Source organism: Eubalaena glacialis, chromosome 7 (genome assembly GCF_028564815.1).
Source record: "Eubalaena glacialis isolate mEubGla1 chromosome 7, mEubGla1.1.hap2.+ XY, whole genome shotgun sequence".
Classification (NCBI taxonomy): domain Eukaryota; kingdom Metazoa; phylum Chordata; class Mammalia; order Artiodactyla; family Balaenidae; genus Eubalaena; species Eubalaena glacialis.
The window spans coordinates 29,519,573-29,532,531 of NC_083722.1; the positions used below are offsets into that span (position 1 = coordinate 29,519,573).

The 12,959-nt window shown below is 42.2% G+C and overlaps 1 protein-coding gene and 1 long non-coding RNA gene across 6 annotated transcripts in view; one reads left to right on the top strand and one right to left on the bottom strand.

Moving 5' to 3' along the window:
* LOC133094445 (uncharacterized) overlaps positions 1–8,184 on the bottom strand; it is a 28,855-nt gene extending 20,671 nt beyond the window's left edge. The window contains exons 1-2 of the long non-coding RNA XR_009701466.1: positions 8,047–8,184; positions 7,526–7,630 (exon numbers count right to left, since the gene is read on the bottom strand). This is a non-coding gene — a long non-coding RNA (uncharacterized LOC133094445). The remainder of the gene's footprint in view (positions 1–7,525; positions 7,631–8,046) is intronic.
* Positions 8,185–11,516: 3,332 nt separating this feature from the next.
* Positions 11,517–12,959, top strand: part of ADGRF5 (adhesion G protein-coupled receptor F5) — a 111,222-nt gene continuing 109,779 nt past the window's right edge. For 2 of the 5 annotated variants that reach the window (XM_061196120.1, XM_061196121.1), the window contains exon 1: positions 11,754–12,103. The gene's annotated coding sequence lies outside the window, so the exon portion shown is untranslated. Of the gene's footprint in view, positions 11,628–11,751; positions 12,104–12,959 lie in introns of those variants that run through there. The other 3 variants (XM_061196117.1, XM_061196119.1, XM_061196118.1) reach the window with 3 other exon arrangements.

Sequence of the window (12,959 nt, forward strand, 5' to 3'; positions counted from 1 at the left end):
CAGTGGTTGAGAATCTGCTTGCCAATGCAGGGGATACGGGTTCGAGCCCTGGTCTGGGAAGATCCTACATGCCACGGAGCAACTGGGCCCGTGAGCCACAACTACTGAGCCTGCGCGTCTGGAGCCTGTGCTCCGCAACAAGAGAGGCCGCGACAGTGAGAGGCCCGTGCACCGCGATGAAGAGTGGCCCCCGCTCGCCGCAACTGGAGAAAGCCCTCGCACAGAAACGAAGACCCAACACAGCCAAAATAATAATAATAATAATAAATAAATAGATAAAATTTATTTTAAAAAAAATATATGGAAGAGTCACTGCCTGGATTTCTGCCACCTGTAACTAGGGATGCTTCATTTTGTTCCATATGACAGTAAAAGGAAACCTCTCATGATGATAAATATAAAAGTGTGAAGAGAAATACTAGCACAGTAAGTCCCCTACATACGAACCTTCAAGTTGCAAATTTTCAAAGATGCAAACGTGCATTTCGCATGTCCAATTACATAAGTTAGTTCACGTGTGTGGTGTACATGGTCATGTGCTTGAATCCTCTACAAGTGGTTGTGCTTTTGTGTACTTTACTGTACAGTACTGTATAGAGTACAATAGTACAGAGTCTTTATTTCAAGCCCAGGATGTCCGGAAACAAGCATAAAATCAGCGGTGATGTAGCTGGTACGCTAAGAAGTGCCAGCTGTTGTACTGTACTACTGTACTTTTCAAGGTAATGTACTGTAAGATTAAAAATGTTTATTTTTTGTGTTTGTTTTTGTTTGTGTTTGTTTGTTTTTTATGTATTATTTGTGTGAAAAGTATTTTAAACCTATTACAGTACAGTACTATATAGCCGATTGTGTTAGTTGGGTACCTAGCCTAACTTTGTTGGACTTAATGAACAAATTGGACTTATGAACACGCTCTCAGAACTGAACTAGTTCATGTGTAGGGGACTTATGTATTAAAGAAAAGTGAAGCCAAAAGTTTTCGAGTACAATTCAAAGTGACTAGAATTATCACCCCAAAATATTCATCTCCCTCCTCTATTTAGACCAGTTTCTCTCAAACATCAGACTTCAGTGTTAAAATCTTTTTTATCCAAAATAATTGATTTTCTGCATAATCTTATTACTAAGATTGTACTTAATTTTTGTGCTTATTTTTCTTTGCACATGGACAAATACATAGGCTGCATGGATGGTTTCAAGAAGCCACTGGTTCATTTATTTCTTTTCTTAATTTATTCAGTATTTACTATGAGAGTCAAAAAGTAACTCTATATTTTTAAAGTACAACTAAGTGTCCATGAGTAAGTTACACAACTTCTTTGAGCTTTAGTTTCCTAGCAAAGATGGAAGACCTCATACCCACTTTTCAGAGTTGCTATCAGAATTGAGTGAAATATCATTCAACCTAGTATAGTATCTGGTACATGATAAGTACTCAGAAAATGATAGCATTTTTTCTTGTTGCTGTTGTTATTTTAGAAATTTTGTTTTTGTTAAAAATACATTCTGCATTCCCAAATAAATGACTATGTTTTGGAGTAGAGTTTGTTTGTGACTTCTAAACTGCTTTATCCTCATTTCTATCCTATTTCCACCTGATATGGAAGTATGAGGGGAACAATTGAAATAATAGTAGATAGTAAATTTTTCCAAATGACATTAAAGTTGTATGCAGACTCTGGATGACATTAACATTCTGAGGTTAAAATGTTTCTAAACTTAAATAGTTATGAAATTACTTAATCGCTTAGACTGTGAGCTTCTTGGGTCTCTAGTCTTGGGAACAAAACCTGCTCAGAGGGAGACTGGGCTGGATTTGTCACATCTTTGGTGCTGTTGGAAGGTTTTCTCCCTAAGGTAGCTGGGGATGATTAGGAACAAACACTAAATGAAGAAGATTCTTTGTGATTCTCAGAGGAATCAAGAACATGTTTTTATAAATTCCAGTTGATGTGAAGAATTAAGATCTGGGAACATTGCTGTTTCTGTGAGAAGAAATGACAGCTTATTGAGGCAGAGAGAATGAAAGTTATCCCCTGGGAATGAACTGAGTCATTAGCTTTGTGGCCATTTCAACAACGATAAACCAGAGGAAGTGATTTCAAGCCAGGGCTGCCCACGCCTTGGTGTGAGGGTTTAGTCCAGGGAGATCTTGATGGCAGCTTAGTTTTCCCTACATTTCTCATTCCAGAAAGAAAAGGAGCTGGGGGAGAATACCTCATGTCATTTCCTGAGATGCTCAGTATTTACAGAATACATTTTTTGTAATCTTGGCCCTAGTAAGAGTCAGTATATTCTGGAAATAATACAGAACTCTCAAGACCTTGCTGAATTTTTCTGTGTACTTTCTATCTCCCAGCTTTGGGTTATCTGCAACCATGAAAAAGAGGCTTTCTAAGCTTTCCTAGCCATCGATAGAAACCAGTCGTTGCTTCTCTTTATTCATCTTAAAAGCCATCTGTCCTCATGCCTTTTCTTTCTCTTATTAATTTATTTATTCAATAAGTATGCGGCACAAAGAGGGATACAAAGCTGATTAAAAGATGCAGTCAAGATGCTTACAATATAGAATAAAAGATAAGCCATGCATATGCCAGGAAGATACGATATACAGAGGTGAGGAAGAAAAATAAAATGTTGCTGTTTAAATTGATAAAAGTACAGCAGCCTTCTAAGGGAGTAGCATAAAGATGGAAGCTTATTTTAGAAGATACTTCACTTGGATCATTTTGGAGGTGAAAGCTGAAACCCACTGGGCATTTGGATGAGTGAGTGCAAAACAAAAGGGGAGATGAGTTACTCTGTATCTTGAGGGTGAGAAGAATTAGGAATTTATTCAGCAGTGAGAGGATGGGAAAAGGGAGATGTCAGAGGCTCTGGGAAGGAAGAAGAGCCCAGACATATGAGATAGATAAAGGCTTCAGGAGAACGTTAACCAGGAAAATTCCACGTGGGGTGAGGCAGAGGGACTATAGGACAATGATTCCAGTGATCGATGTAAGTTGTTTTCTGGGTTTTGATATAATTACCCTCTTTCTTTTCTCAGACTGTCAACAAAAAATCTGTTCCACCCAGCAGCCTTATGCTAGTGAGACTCTGGGGAAATGAAGGATTTAGGGTTCAAAGGCAGGAACCAAGAGCTATATGCTGGCAGCAAGCCATTTAGTGCTGGTTTCAGCACAGCCTCCAGTGAGGATGGCTCACAAGAACTCAACTCTCTCCCCCACCTCCTTCTTTGAGGATCCCAGAGGAATGCAGGGTGGGAAGACTGGTGGTGGATTTCCCACAGTGCATGGGATGGAAATTCAAGCCATTCCTTTTGCTATCGTATAGGAAAGGCTGAAATCATACCAAAAGATTGTGTGTTGGGAGAATCAAATAGGTTAATATGTCAAGGGCTTGGCATATAGTAAACTCTCAGTGGGTTTGGAGTATTATTAATTTTATTATTATTTGAACAGCTGGGTTATGAAATCACAAACAGATAATATACAAGACCGGGAAAAGTTACTAAATGGTACAAACAATATGTGTTCTAGAATTTTAGTGATGGGAGAGATTACCTCTGGCATCATTTATCAGGGAAAAGTTTATGGAAGAGCCAGACTTCATGCTGTGCATGTGGACTTATGTGAGACTGAAGGATGACTCCACCTGAAAGCCCAGCTCTTTGCAGAAAGGAAAAGACAAAGCTTCTTGGAGGGAGGGAAGGAGATTCATTTGGGTCTGGAGCCAAGGCTAAGTACAGAAGAGCAGAAGTTACACTGGAAAGGCAGACTGGGCATAGACTGGGAGCGTTTTGAATAGCAATACAAAGAGCAAAGTCTCTTGATAGGTAGCGTGTATATGCAACACAGATGTCATGGACAGATATTTGAGAAGCGAGTATCAAAATCACAGCACTGCCTTAAGGAAATTCACCTGACAGCAGAGTGTCAGTGGCTGGGAGGAGGGAATCCAGGAGAGGAACCGCTGAGGATAGCTTTTTTTTTTGTCATTCAGGCTGGAAGAGATAAATGAAAACATGAAGTGATGGCAGGGAATATGCAAAGAAAGAGACATATGGGAGTGGTCTGTCTAAATCATAATCAGCTGGTTTTGGAAACTGATTTGGGGTTGGGGAAAGGATGGGGGGGCTGGAAAAATAAAGATAGAAGCAAAGTTAATTATCACACCCCAGATCTGAACCTGAAGAATTAGAAGAATGGTGGTGCCAAAAGCAGGACAAAGGATGTGAGATATTTTGGGAAACGCCCTCATTTAAAGAGGAATGAAGAAAAGCCAGATTAGGAGGGAGGAAATGGGAAGTCCTAGGATAGAGACCCCGGGCAGTACAGATGCAGGGAAGGTGAGAGAGGAGTTTCAAGAAAGAATTGGTTGACATGTTAAAAGCTTCAAGTTGAGAAAGAGGAGACTTGAGAAAAGCCCTTGTTAGCCTACAGTCATTGGTGACTTTAAGAGTCAGATTTAGAAAGAGGGATGGATTACTAGCAATTCAGAGAGAGGAGGAAGAGGCTGGGTGATTAACAATTGTTTTGTTTTTTTTTTCATAAGTTTGGTTGAAAACAGAAGGGAAAAGATAGGATGGTAATTCAAGAGTAGGCGGAGTTAACAGAAAGTTTGTTGTTGAAATGTTTTTGGAGTAAGAGGTATGAACACCTTTTTAGGCAAAAGGATAAAGGAGCAAGTAGAATGGGAGAGATTAATATGCTAGAAGAGGATTGTTACAAAGCACGTGTGAGAGGTCAGCTCTCAAGAGCTCAAGTAGGCTACTGGGTTCTGCACATCCTTGTCAAGCAGCTATGAGGATCCAGCTGTATTTTGCAATGGGAATATCTCTTCACTAACGTATTGTGGCCTTCCCCATCAGTCACAGAGAGAGCAGGGAGGATTGGTAGGTCCCCCAGGACCAGTGGCATAGTGGAACGTCAAGGGGGAAAGATACAGGGAAGGCTGACAAAGAGAATATTTAAATAGCTTTGCATGGCATCTGGTTTAATAGGAAGGTAGTTGTAGCTTGAATAGTTGGAAGCTAAGGAAGGAGGTGTAGAAGAAGGGCCTCTTAATGAAGGCAGATGTCCCATGAAAGTGAGGAAGAGGCAGTAAAAGGGTGTGCTCCCCACCAAAAATATTCAAACTTAGAATCATGTATTTTCAAATTAGAGCAGTTCCCGATGGTCACATTGTGGCAGAACATGGCAATTCGCTAAACTGGGATGCAGGTCATTGGCATGGAGGAGCTCAAGGAGGTGAGAGACCAGGGTCTTGAATGTGAGGATGCAGAAATCCCAGAGAACGGTTGCAGAGGAAAGAGTCAAAGCATGAGCTAGATGTCAGCGATCAAGGAACAGTGGAAAAGCAAGTGGTGATGAGTAAGTACGAGGGGGATGGAGGGGAACAAGGAGGGGGAAGGATTTGTGCCCAGGGGCACGGGGTGGGGCAGGTGTGATGACCAGGATTCGACACCCAGGGAGATTGAAAGGGAACTGGGGGCAGAAGCTCCTGAGAAGGGAGAAGGCTTTAAACCCAGACCCACATTGTGTGTGCTGATGGGGCACGGAAATGCCTCAGGGTGACAATCTAGGGTGCAGAGACCCAGGAAGCCCTGCATCACCAGGGGCTGTAACATCATCACAGTAATATCTCCTGGATGATGGGTGATTTCCCTTTCACATCTTTAAAGAGACATGGTCTCTGTTTATTCATCTTTACATCGGAGATGTTGACTAGCAAGGCTGGAAGTGAGTCTGAGACTCACTTACCTCTCATTCCCTACCAGGTAGGAAAGTCAGAGTTTAGAGAAATTTAGGACACATCTCACAAACCCACAGCTTCTTCCTTTATCACTATAACCGCCCCCCCGCAATTTTCTTCAACCCACACTAGTTTGTTGCTAAAACTCCATAGACCAAACCAACCAAACAAATGAAACAGGATTTATGCTCAGAAGCAGAATGCCTAAGTTTAGTTTTTAAAAACAAGTTTCTCTTTACATCATCCAAATAACATGATTTCTCTTTCAAACTTCCTAAGATACATACATACATTTTTAAAGTACGTTGTCTTGGGGAAATTTTTACATGTATTCATGGAGGTTTTACAGGTTCTCTTGTGAACTACATCAAAGAGCAGGTGGTAGACTGATGAGCTGTCAGTAAACATGCAGGTGACTGTGTACCTGAAGGGGGCCCTGAGGACCCTCGAGGTTTTGTTTCACGTGGAAGAAGTGAGAGAATCTGAGATCTAGCCAAGGATAGTACTGCAATTCCATCAAGGGTTGGAGATAATTCTCATTTTCCCAGAGTTCTTTTCCCTTAATTTTTTTCTACCACAGTTGCAGGTGGAGGGTGTGAAAAGAATGTGTCTAGTCTATGACTCAACATGTCTCTATTTTTTAAAATAATATTTTAGTGACTTTTCTTTTTATAAAGACAAACTATAGAGAAAACTCAGCATCTGTATTACATGCCAAACAGAATTAAACTATTAATATTTTGTGAGTTTTCTTTTTTTTTAATACCAAAGACATAGAATAAAATGCAAAATCTTATATCGCCTGCTTAGTCCTATTCCATACCTTCTTTTTCCTGGATTGTATAGTGCATTTTTTCCATTATATATCATTGCGCATATATATTTTTGAAGCTGGCTTTTTTCATTCTGGCCTTTTTTTTTTTTTCACTTAAAAAAATTATCTATCCATGTTGACACATATAGATCTAGTTCACTATTACTGGAAGAATACTAAAATGTTTTATCCATTTCCCTACTGACGCACATATAGGTTTCTTCAGATTCTATTAATAATAATCATGAAATTGAACACTCTTGTATTTTCTCCTTGTATATATAGGCAAGCATTTCTCTCAGATATATAGTAGTATATATCCAGAATTTTGAACTCTCCTAGATACGCCAAATTGCCCTCGCAAATGATTTAAGTAACACGCACTCAGCGGTGTGAGTTCCTAATTGCCCCCCTAAACAGCAGTGTATGAGAATTCCTAGTTCCCCAAAATACTTGGACTTAGCTCTCCCTCCCTTCCTCCCTCCCTCCCTCCCTCCCTTTCTCTCTCTCTCTCCTTCTTTCTTTCTGCCTTAATTTTTCCTAACACCTTAAATTTCCAGGGAAGCATATGACAGTGGTTTTACCTAAGGCGAACATTTATTTTCCAAGAACAATCCTACTGATGTTTCGTGCGTATATTGTCTCCTTGACAGGGTTGATACTATGGAACACACGTTTCCTCTTTATCTCTCAGTGACACAATGAAAGTCATAGAACTCCTTAGGAGTCGCCTCTCAGTGCTCCGTCTTCGATGACAAATGTGATATTAGTATTTGGCAAAGAGAAAACAAGGCTAATGGAACATGACTAATTTCACCTCCAATGTAGGTGGAGCCAAAGCTGGCGGTACTGACTCTCTTTTCAGGAGACACTTCGAGCTTGTGCAGAAAGAGACCCGTGTTTGCAGGAAGTGATCTTTGAGCATCCAGCAGACACACTTGTTCTGTTACTTACCATGATTGTTCATACTTCTCACCATGCCTCCCAAATGAGGAACCATTCTTCTCAGGAAAACATCCAAACTTCCACATTGAGCTCTCAGGTATGTTTTTTTTTTCCCTCAAAATAATGGAATCAATGACAAATTAATTTCAAAAGTGAAAAACAAAACAAAACATAAAAGCTTTTATGTTGACCTGCTTATCTGGATCCAAGAGCATTAAGGAGCAGATTGGATTGATTGACCAGAACATTCCTTAGAAATAAATCGCTTTACATATTTGATATTAAAAAATGTATTTTGCAAATCACATCAATTAAAAACACAACAAATACCAAAATTAAAGAAAAACCAAACCACACAAATATATTGATAGTAAGATATTTCTGGATGGTTGTCTATGTGGTTACAGATTCTGAAAATAACATTTTAAAGAATTATCAAACACCCGAAATGTGTGCCCTTTGTTTATCAAGGTCCTCTTTCCTCCAAGCTACTAGTTTCAATGAGTCCAGCTTTGGCACTTTTTCCTTACCTGGTAAATCCACATCCAGTTACATTTTGTAACATCCCACTTTGGGCTTTGCCTATACTTCTGCCCTTCCCGGAACTCTGTACCCTCTTAATTGTTCAGCTGAGGCAGTTTCTCTATTTACTTTGGTAATCAACATGCTTCATTCTTTCCCTGAGGGAAAAGAGTTCCGCTCCGGCAAACTCCTAACATGACTTAACTGTATTCACTGATTATCACCTGACTTCCGTTAAAAGATCATTATCAAAAGGTGAAATCGTCACTCTCATACAAATATAAAATGAGCATGTGACAAAGTTTTTATTTAACTCCTCTATTAATGAAGGGATGGTAAGACGTTAAAGCTCATTCAAAGACAAATCTCAAGAGCAGACATATTGGTGCAGGCAAATCAGGAACGCTGAACCGAATTGGCTCATAGATGCAAAACTGACTCATAGCCTATAGAGCATTAAAATGCCATGTTTGGGATAGTCATTTCTACAGTGTAAAAATCAACGGTATCTCTACTGGAGAAAGGTAATTTGTGTTTCTATGAACAAGAATCATCTGCATTTCTATCAGTTTCCACATCTTTCAGAATTATAAAACAGCCAGAATAATCAAAGGTATAGACCTCTATAGATTCAGCGCCTCACAAAGGGTCTGCAGACGATACTCAGCGTCCTGTTGACAGGACACCCCGTCATCTTTTTCCACTTTAACGTCTTTCACTATGTTTCTCGACTATTCCATCTTCAGTGGAAGTAACGCCTATTAAGTAGGAACAAAATTGAGACTCCATGAAGAAAATTTAAACCGTTGGTTTAAGGAATATCTTTGCTTTATTATAGATCTCTGCATATCCTAAATTACAATTAACTGCACAAAACTAGATATTCAGAATAACGCACTTTTACCTTATCTTTATAGATGTTAGATTATGCATCTCCACTACTACAGCTCGTGCTCCAATCCGACAGCCTCAGCTGAGGCCTCTCAGCTCAACACAGCCCTTATACATACATGAAGTGACCTTTTGGTTCATAGGAACTATGAGAAATGACCAGAATACACTAATACAGGCTCGGAAATTCTAGCAGGAACATTGTCACAAAGTATTTACAACCGTGAAAAGAAAACTAATTAGGTGACTTTCAAAATGTTTCCAATTCCAAGCAAAACACAGAAGTTAATTTCTGTGTCATCACAACAGCTCTGTGGCACAACCTTCGACCCCCTTCTGCATTTTGGGTTTTAGAAAACACCAGTTTGATTTATCAGGGAGCACAGGAAAGGCACCGGGGAGTCATGGAGGGAACAAGGAGTTTCTAGATGCTTCTAGATGAAACGGTGACCTGGAGAGTCACCCCCCTCCATCCCTCTGTCCCTCTACGCCACAGTTTCCCAGCCTTTGCTGGACCCTGTGTTTCTTCCCACCTCTCCATCTTTACCTGTCCTCCCTTCCCTCCTCCTACATTCCTCCCTCCTCTTTCCCTCTTTCCTCTCCTCTCTCCCACTTGGCATCCCCCCACCCCCTTCTCACCTCCAACCACTTCCCATTTTCCTTCACCCTTTCTTTTAACTTCAGTCCTCCGTCCTCTTGGCATGTCCAGAGCTTCAGTTTCTGAATAGAGGTCATTTTCTACTCATTATACAGTCCCTGTAAGAACAGGGATGGACAGCACATGACAAACTGTGGTGTTTTAATAATAGCCCTGCCGTATTGCCTGTGAAATCGCTCCACTTTGTCTGCCGGAGTTTAAACTGTAAAACCATAACAATCATCTTATGTTTTCCTCTGAGTCATATGTTTTCCCTTTTTCAAAAAGTGGAGAGCTGTAATTAATAGTGCGCTTCCTGCTAATGCTCACCTTACACAAATAACGCCCTCGTGGGTCCTAGGTCTAGGGGTGTAATGCTGAAATAGACGCCGTCCATGACTTTATGGAATTTATCGCCCAGCAGGAGGCGTGGGCAAGTAACAGACCTTCACCACTTCGAGTTATGCGTGTTCCGGGAGAGATAAGCATGGTTGGCTACGGAAGAACACAGAAGGGGCCCAGGAATCAGAAAAGGACTTTCTAGAAGATGTGAAATTCAAAGGATTAGGGGTTGGTAGAGGGCATCCTTCAGAGAGCGAATTCCAGGAGAGGATAGAGGTGGAGATGGAGAGAAGGAAAAGGGGGGGTGAGGAGAGAGAGGGGGAGGTGGGCTTTGAGGTCAGGTGCAAGAGGATAGCCAGTGCTGGTCCTGAAGGGGCTGTGAGCCATGCTCAAGCATTTGGCCTTTATCCTTAGGCTACTGGAAGAGTTTAAGCATGCTGATAATTTCATGAAGACAGCAATGGAGAGGTTGCTCTGACTTCGGGGAAGAGAATGGATGGGGGTGAGGTGGTGGACCAAAAAGCACTGAGGAGACCACTGGTGGGATTTTAACCCAGGGGTGTGTTTGTGGTCTGTACCCGCTCACACCCACAACCCAGCTTTTCGCCCCCCTTTTCTACCAGCTTCTGAGTACATTGCTCTTCAAAGGCTGTCACCCCTCAGAACAAGGTGGCAATAGTCCAGGCCTCTTGATAACACAGCTTGTTAAAACCAACACGCCCACAGTTCCAGCCTGCTTCCTATTGGAACCGAGCAGGACCCTATGGGGCCATCCCAGGGCGGACCCCTCCCCCATGGCCTCTGCTTTAGCTCCTCTCTGCAGTATCCAGATAATCGTATTTCATGCATATTTCCTGAGTTTTTCAGATGCTAAAAACAACCACCAGATGGAAGAAATTAACTACTTGATGATCATGAGCATGTAGCCCCCCGGACCTTCTGGCACCTAATGATTGATAATGTTCACCCCTGTGACGCCAGCCCATCAGAGAATTGTGCACGAGCTGATCACATACCCTGGGACCCCCCTCCCTCATCTGGCCTTTAAAAATGCTTTGCTGAAACCCTTCAGGGAATGTGGGGTTTTGGGGACATAAGCCCCTCGTTCTTCTCGCATGGCCCTGCAAAAAAACCTTTCTCTGCTCCAAACTCCAATGTTTCGGTTTGTTTGGCCTCACTGTGCGTCGGGCACACAACTTGCGTTCGGTGACACAGTGGCAGGATGGGCTTCACAGATGTACCACCTACATAAGCTGCAAACAGCCCTGTGCTCAGAAGGGCCCGCACTTGGTTTAAGGTTCTGCTGTCATCTAGAAATCCTTAATTTCTGAAGGAGTGACCTCACATTTTCATTCTGCACTGAGCCCCACCAGTTATGTAGCGGGGAGTCCTGCTTCTAGCAATCTACGGATGTTTGCCTTCAGAGAATTCTTTAAACCCTAGGGTAAAATGGCCCGAGGACTTGAGGAAGTGTTCCAGAATTAGACACAGACTGTCATCAGCGTTTCCAGAGACAGAGCTGAGAGGGTCTTTGCCTCGGCTGGCAAGCAGACCCTTCTCAGGCCTGTTCCGGCCTGCCTCTTACCAACGGCTCTGCAGCATCGCATCTGGAGTGTGGCCAGAAAATTCTTCAGCTCGGTGGAAGAGGATGAGGACATGCTTGACTTTTGCAGAGTTAAACACTTGGAGAAACTTCAGGAAGAAAGCACTTGGTACAAGGTAAAGCTAGCTGGCCCATCAGCCCCCTGCCTGCTGCCCTGCTAATCCTCACTTCCACGATTCTTAGCATGTTTATTCTCTTCTTGCCAGTGGCCAAAGGACACATTTAAATGTCTTATTTCCTCTGGGGAGCCTGGAGAGAGGCAACAGGCACCTACTACAGGAAATCATGCGGAGAGGATCTCTTATTTAATACGGTTCCCAGATTACTTCCCTTCCCCCAGCCTCCACCCCCCACCTCCAGCCACACCGAGTCACCCAGTTTCTTCCTGCAGCAGAGACTAGACGGCAGTTCACCTCTGCACCCTGAGGTCCCCGTGAGCCGAGGAGCTGAAGTCTGGTCTTGGGCAACCCCACCCTCTCCGCGGCTGTGATTGAAGGGGAGGCCCTTCAGTTTCACCTCCCCAAAGAAGTTCTTGGGAAGCTCTCCAGTACAGGGTTAAATTTCAGGAGGCTGCAAAGCACAGACGAGCAAGGTAGGTTCCTGCACTCTTTTCTTTTGTCTTGTACTGTGAACCAAGCTGTTCTGAAGCATGTGTCCACATGGCTTTTCCAGTTGGCTGCGTGTTTTCAACCTCTGCGTCTGGTTGAGGTTTACTCATTTACAGGATGTGGGGAAAAAGAGTGAGAGGGGAGATGACTCTTGGGGGTTTTGCTTCTGTACATCTTTGGATACAGAATGCCACCCAGAATAGTACCTAGAACACGAAGCTGATTCTTCTTTTCTTTGGAGGGAAATCCCATTAGAAGTTGCATTTTGGGGGCTTCAGTCTATGAGAAAAAAGTTTACCACCTGCCTTTCCTTTTCAACAATGTAGACCCTTCCCTTGATTTTTTTTTTTTTTTTTTTTTTTTACTCCTGTCTGAGTTTTTCCTTTCAGTTAAAGATGCCTTAGAGCTGATAGGGTATTTTCTGACAGGAATATAAACAGGTGTTTCTAATTTCGGGAACCTATGAGTTATAAGAAATCAACAAGCACTGTGTTCAGGACCAGGTGGAATGCCATGTTATTTTCCAGAATTTTCTATGAAACAATTGTTCTTCCTGAAGCTTCCTGAAACTAGATGCAAGTGTCTCTCAAGTGATGGCCGAGAAGGCTGATTTTATTTGCTCTGTTATGATAATTGTCTGCAAGGATGCTGCTCCCCTTAGCTGGCTGCTTTTTCAGTCATTACTGGGGCTAGAGATGACGTGTCCACTGAGACCCAGAGGGGGGTCTAGACTTATTCAAATAACACTACATGCTTCTTTGACTTTTTTTTTTTTGCCTCTTATGCTTTCATTGTTTCATCTTCGTCCTCACAAGCCACCTTTCCTCTGGGAGAAATATT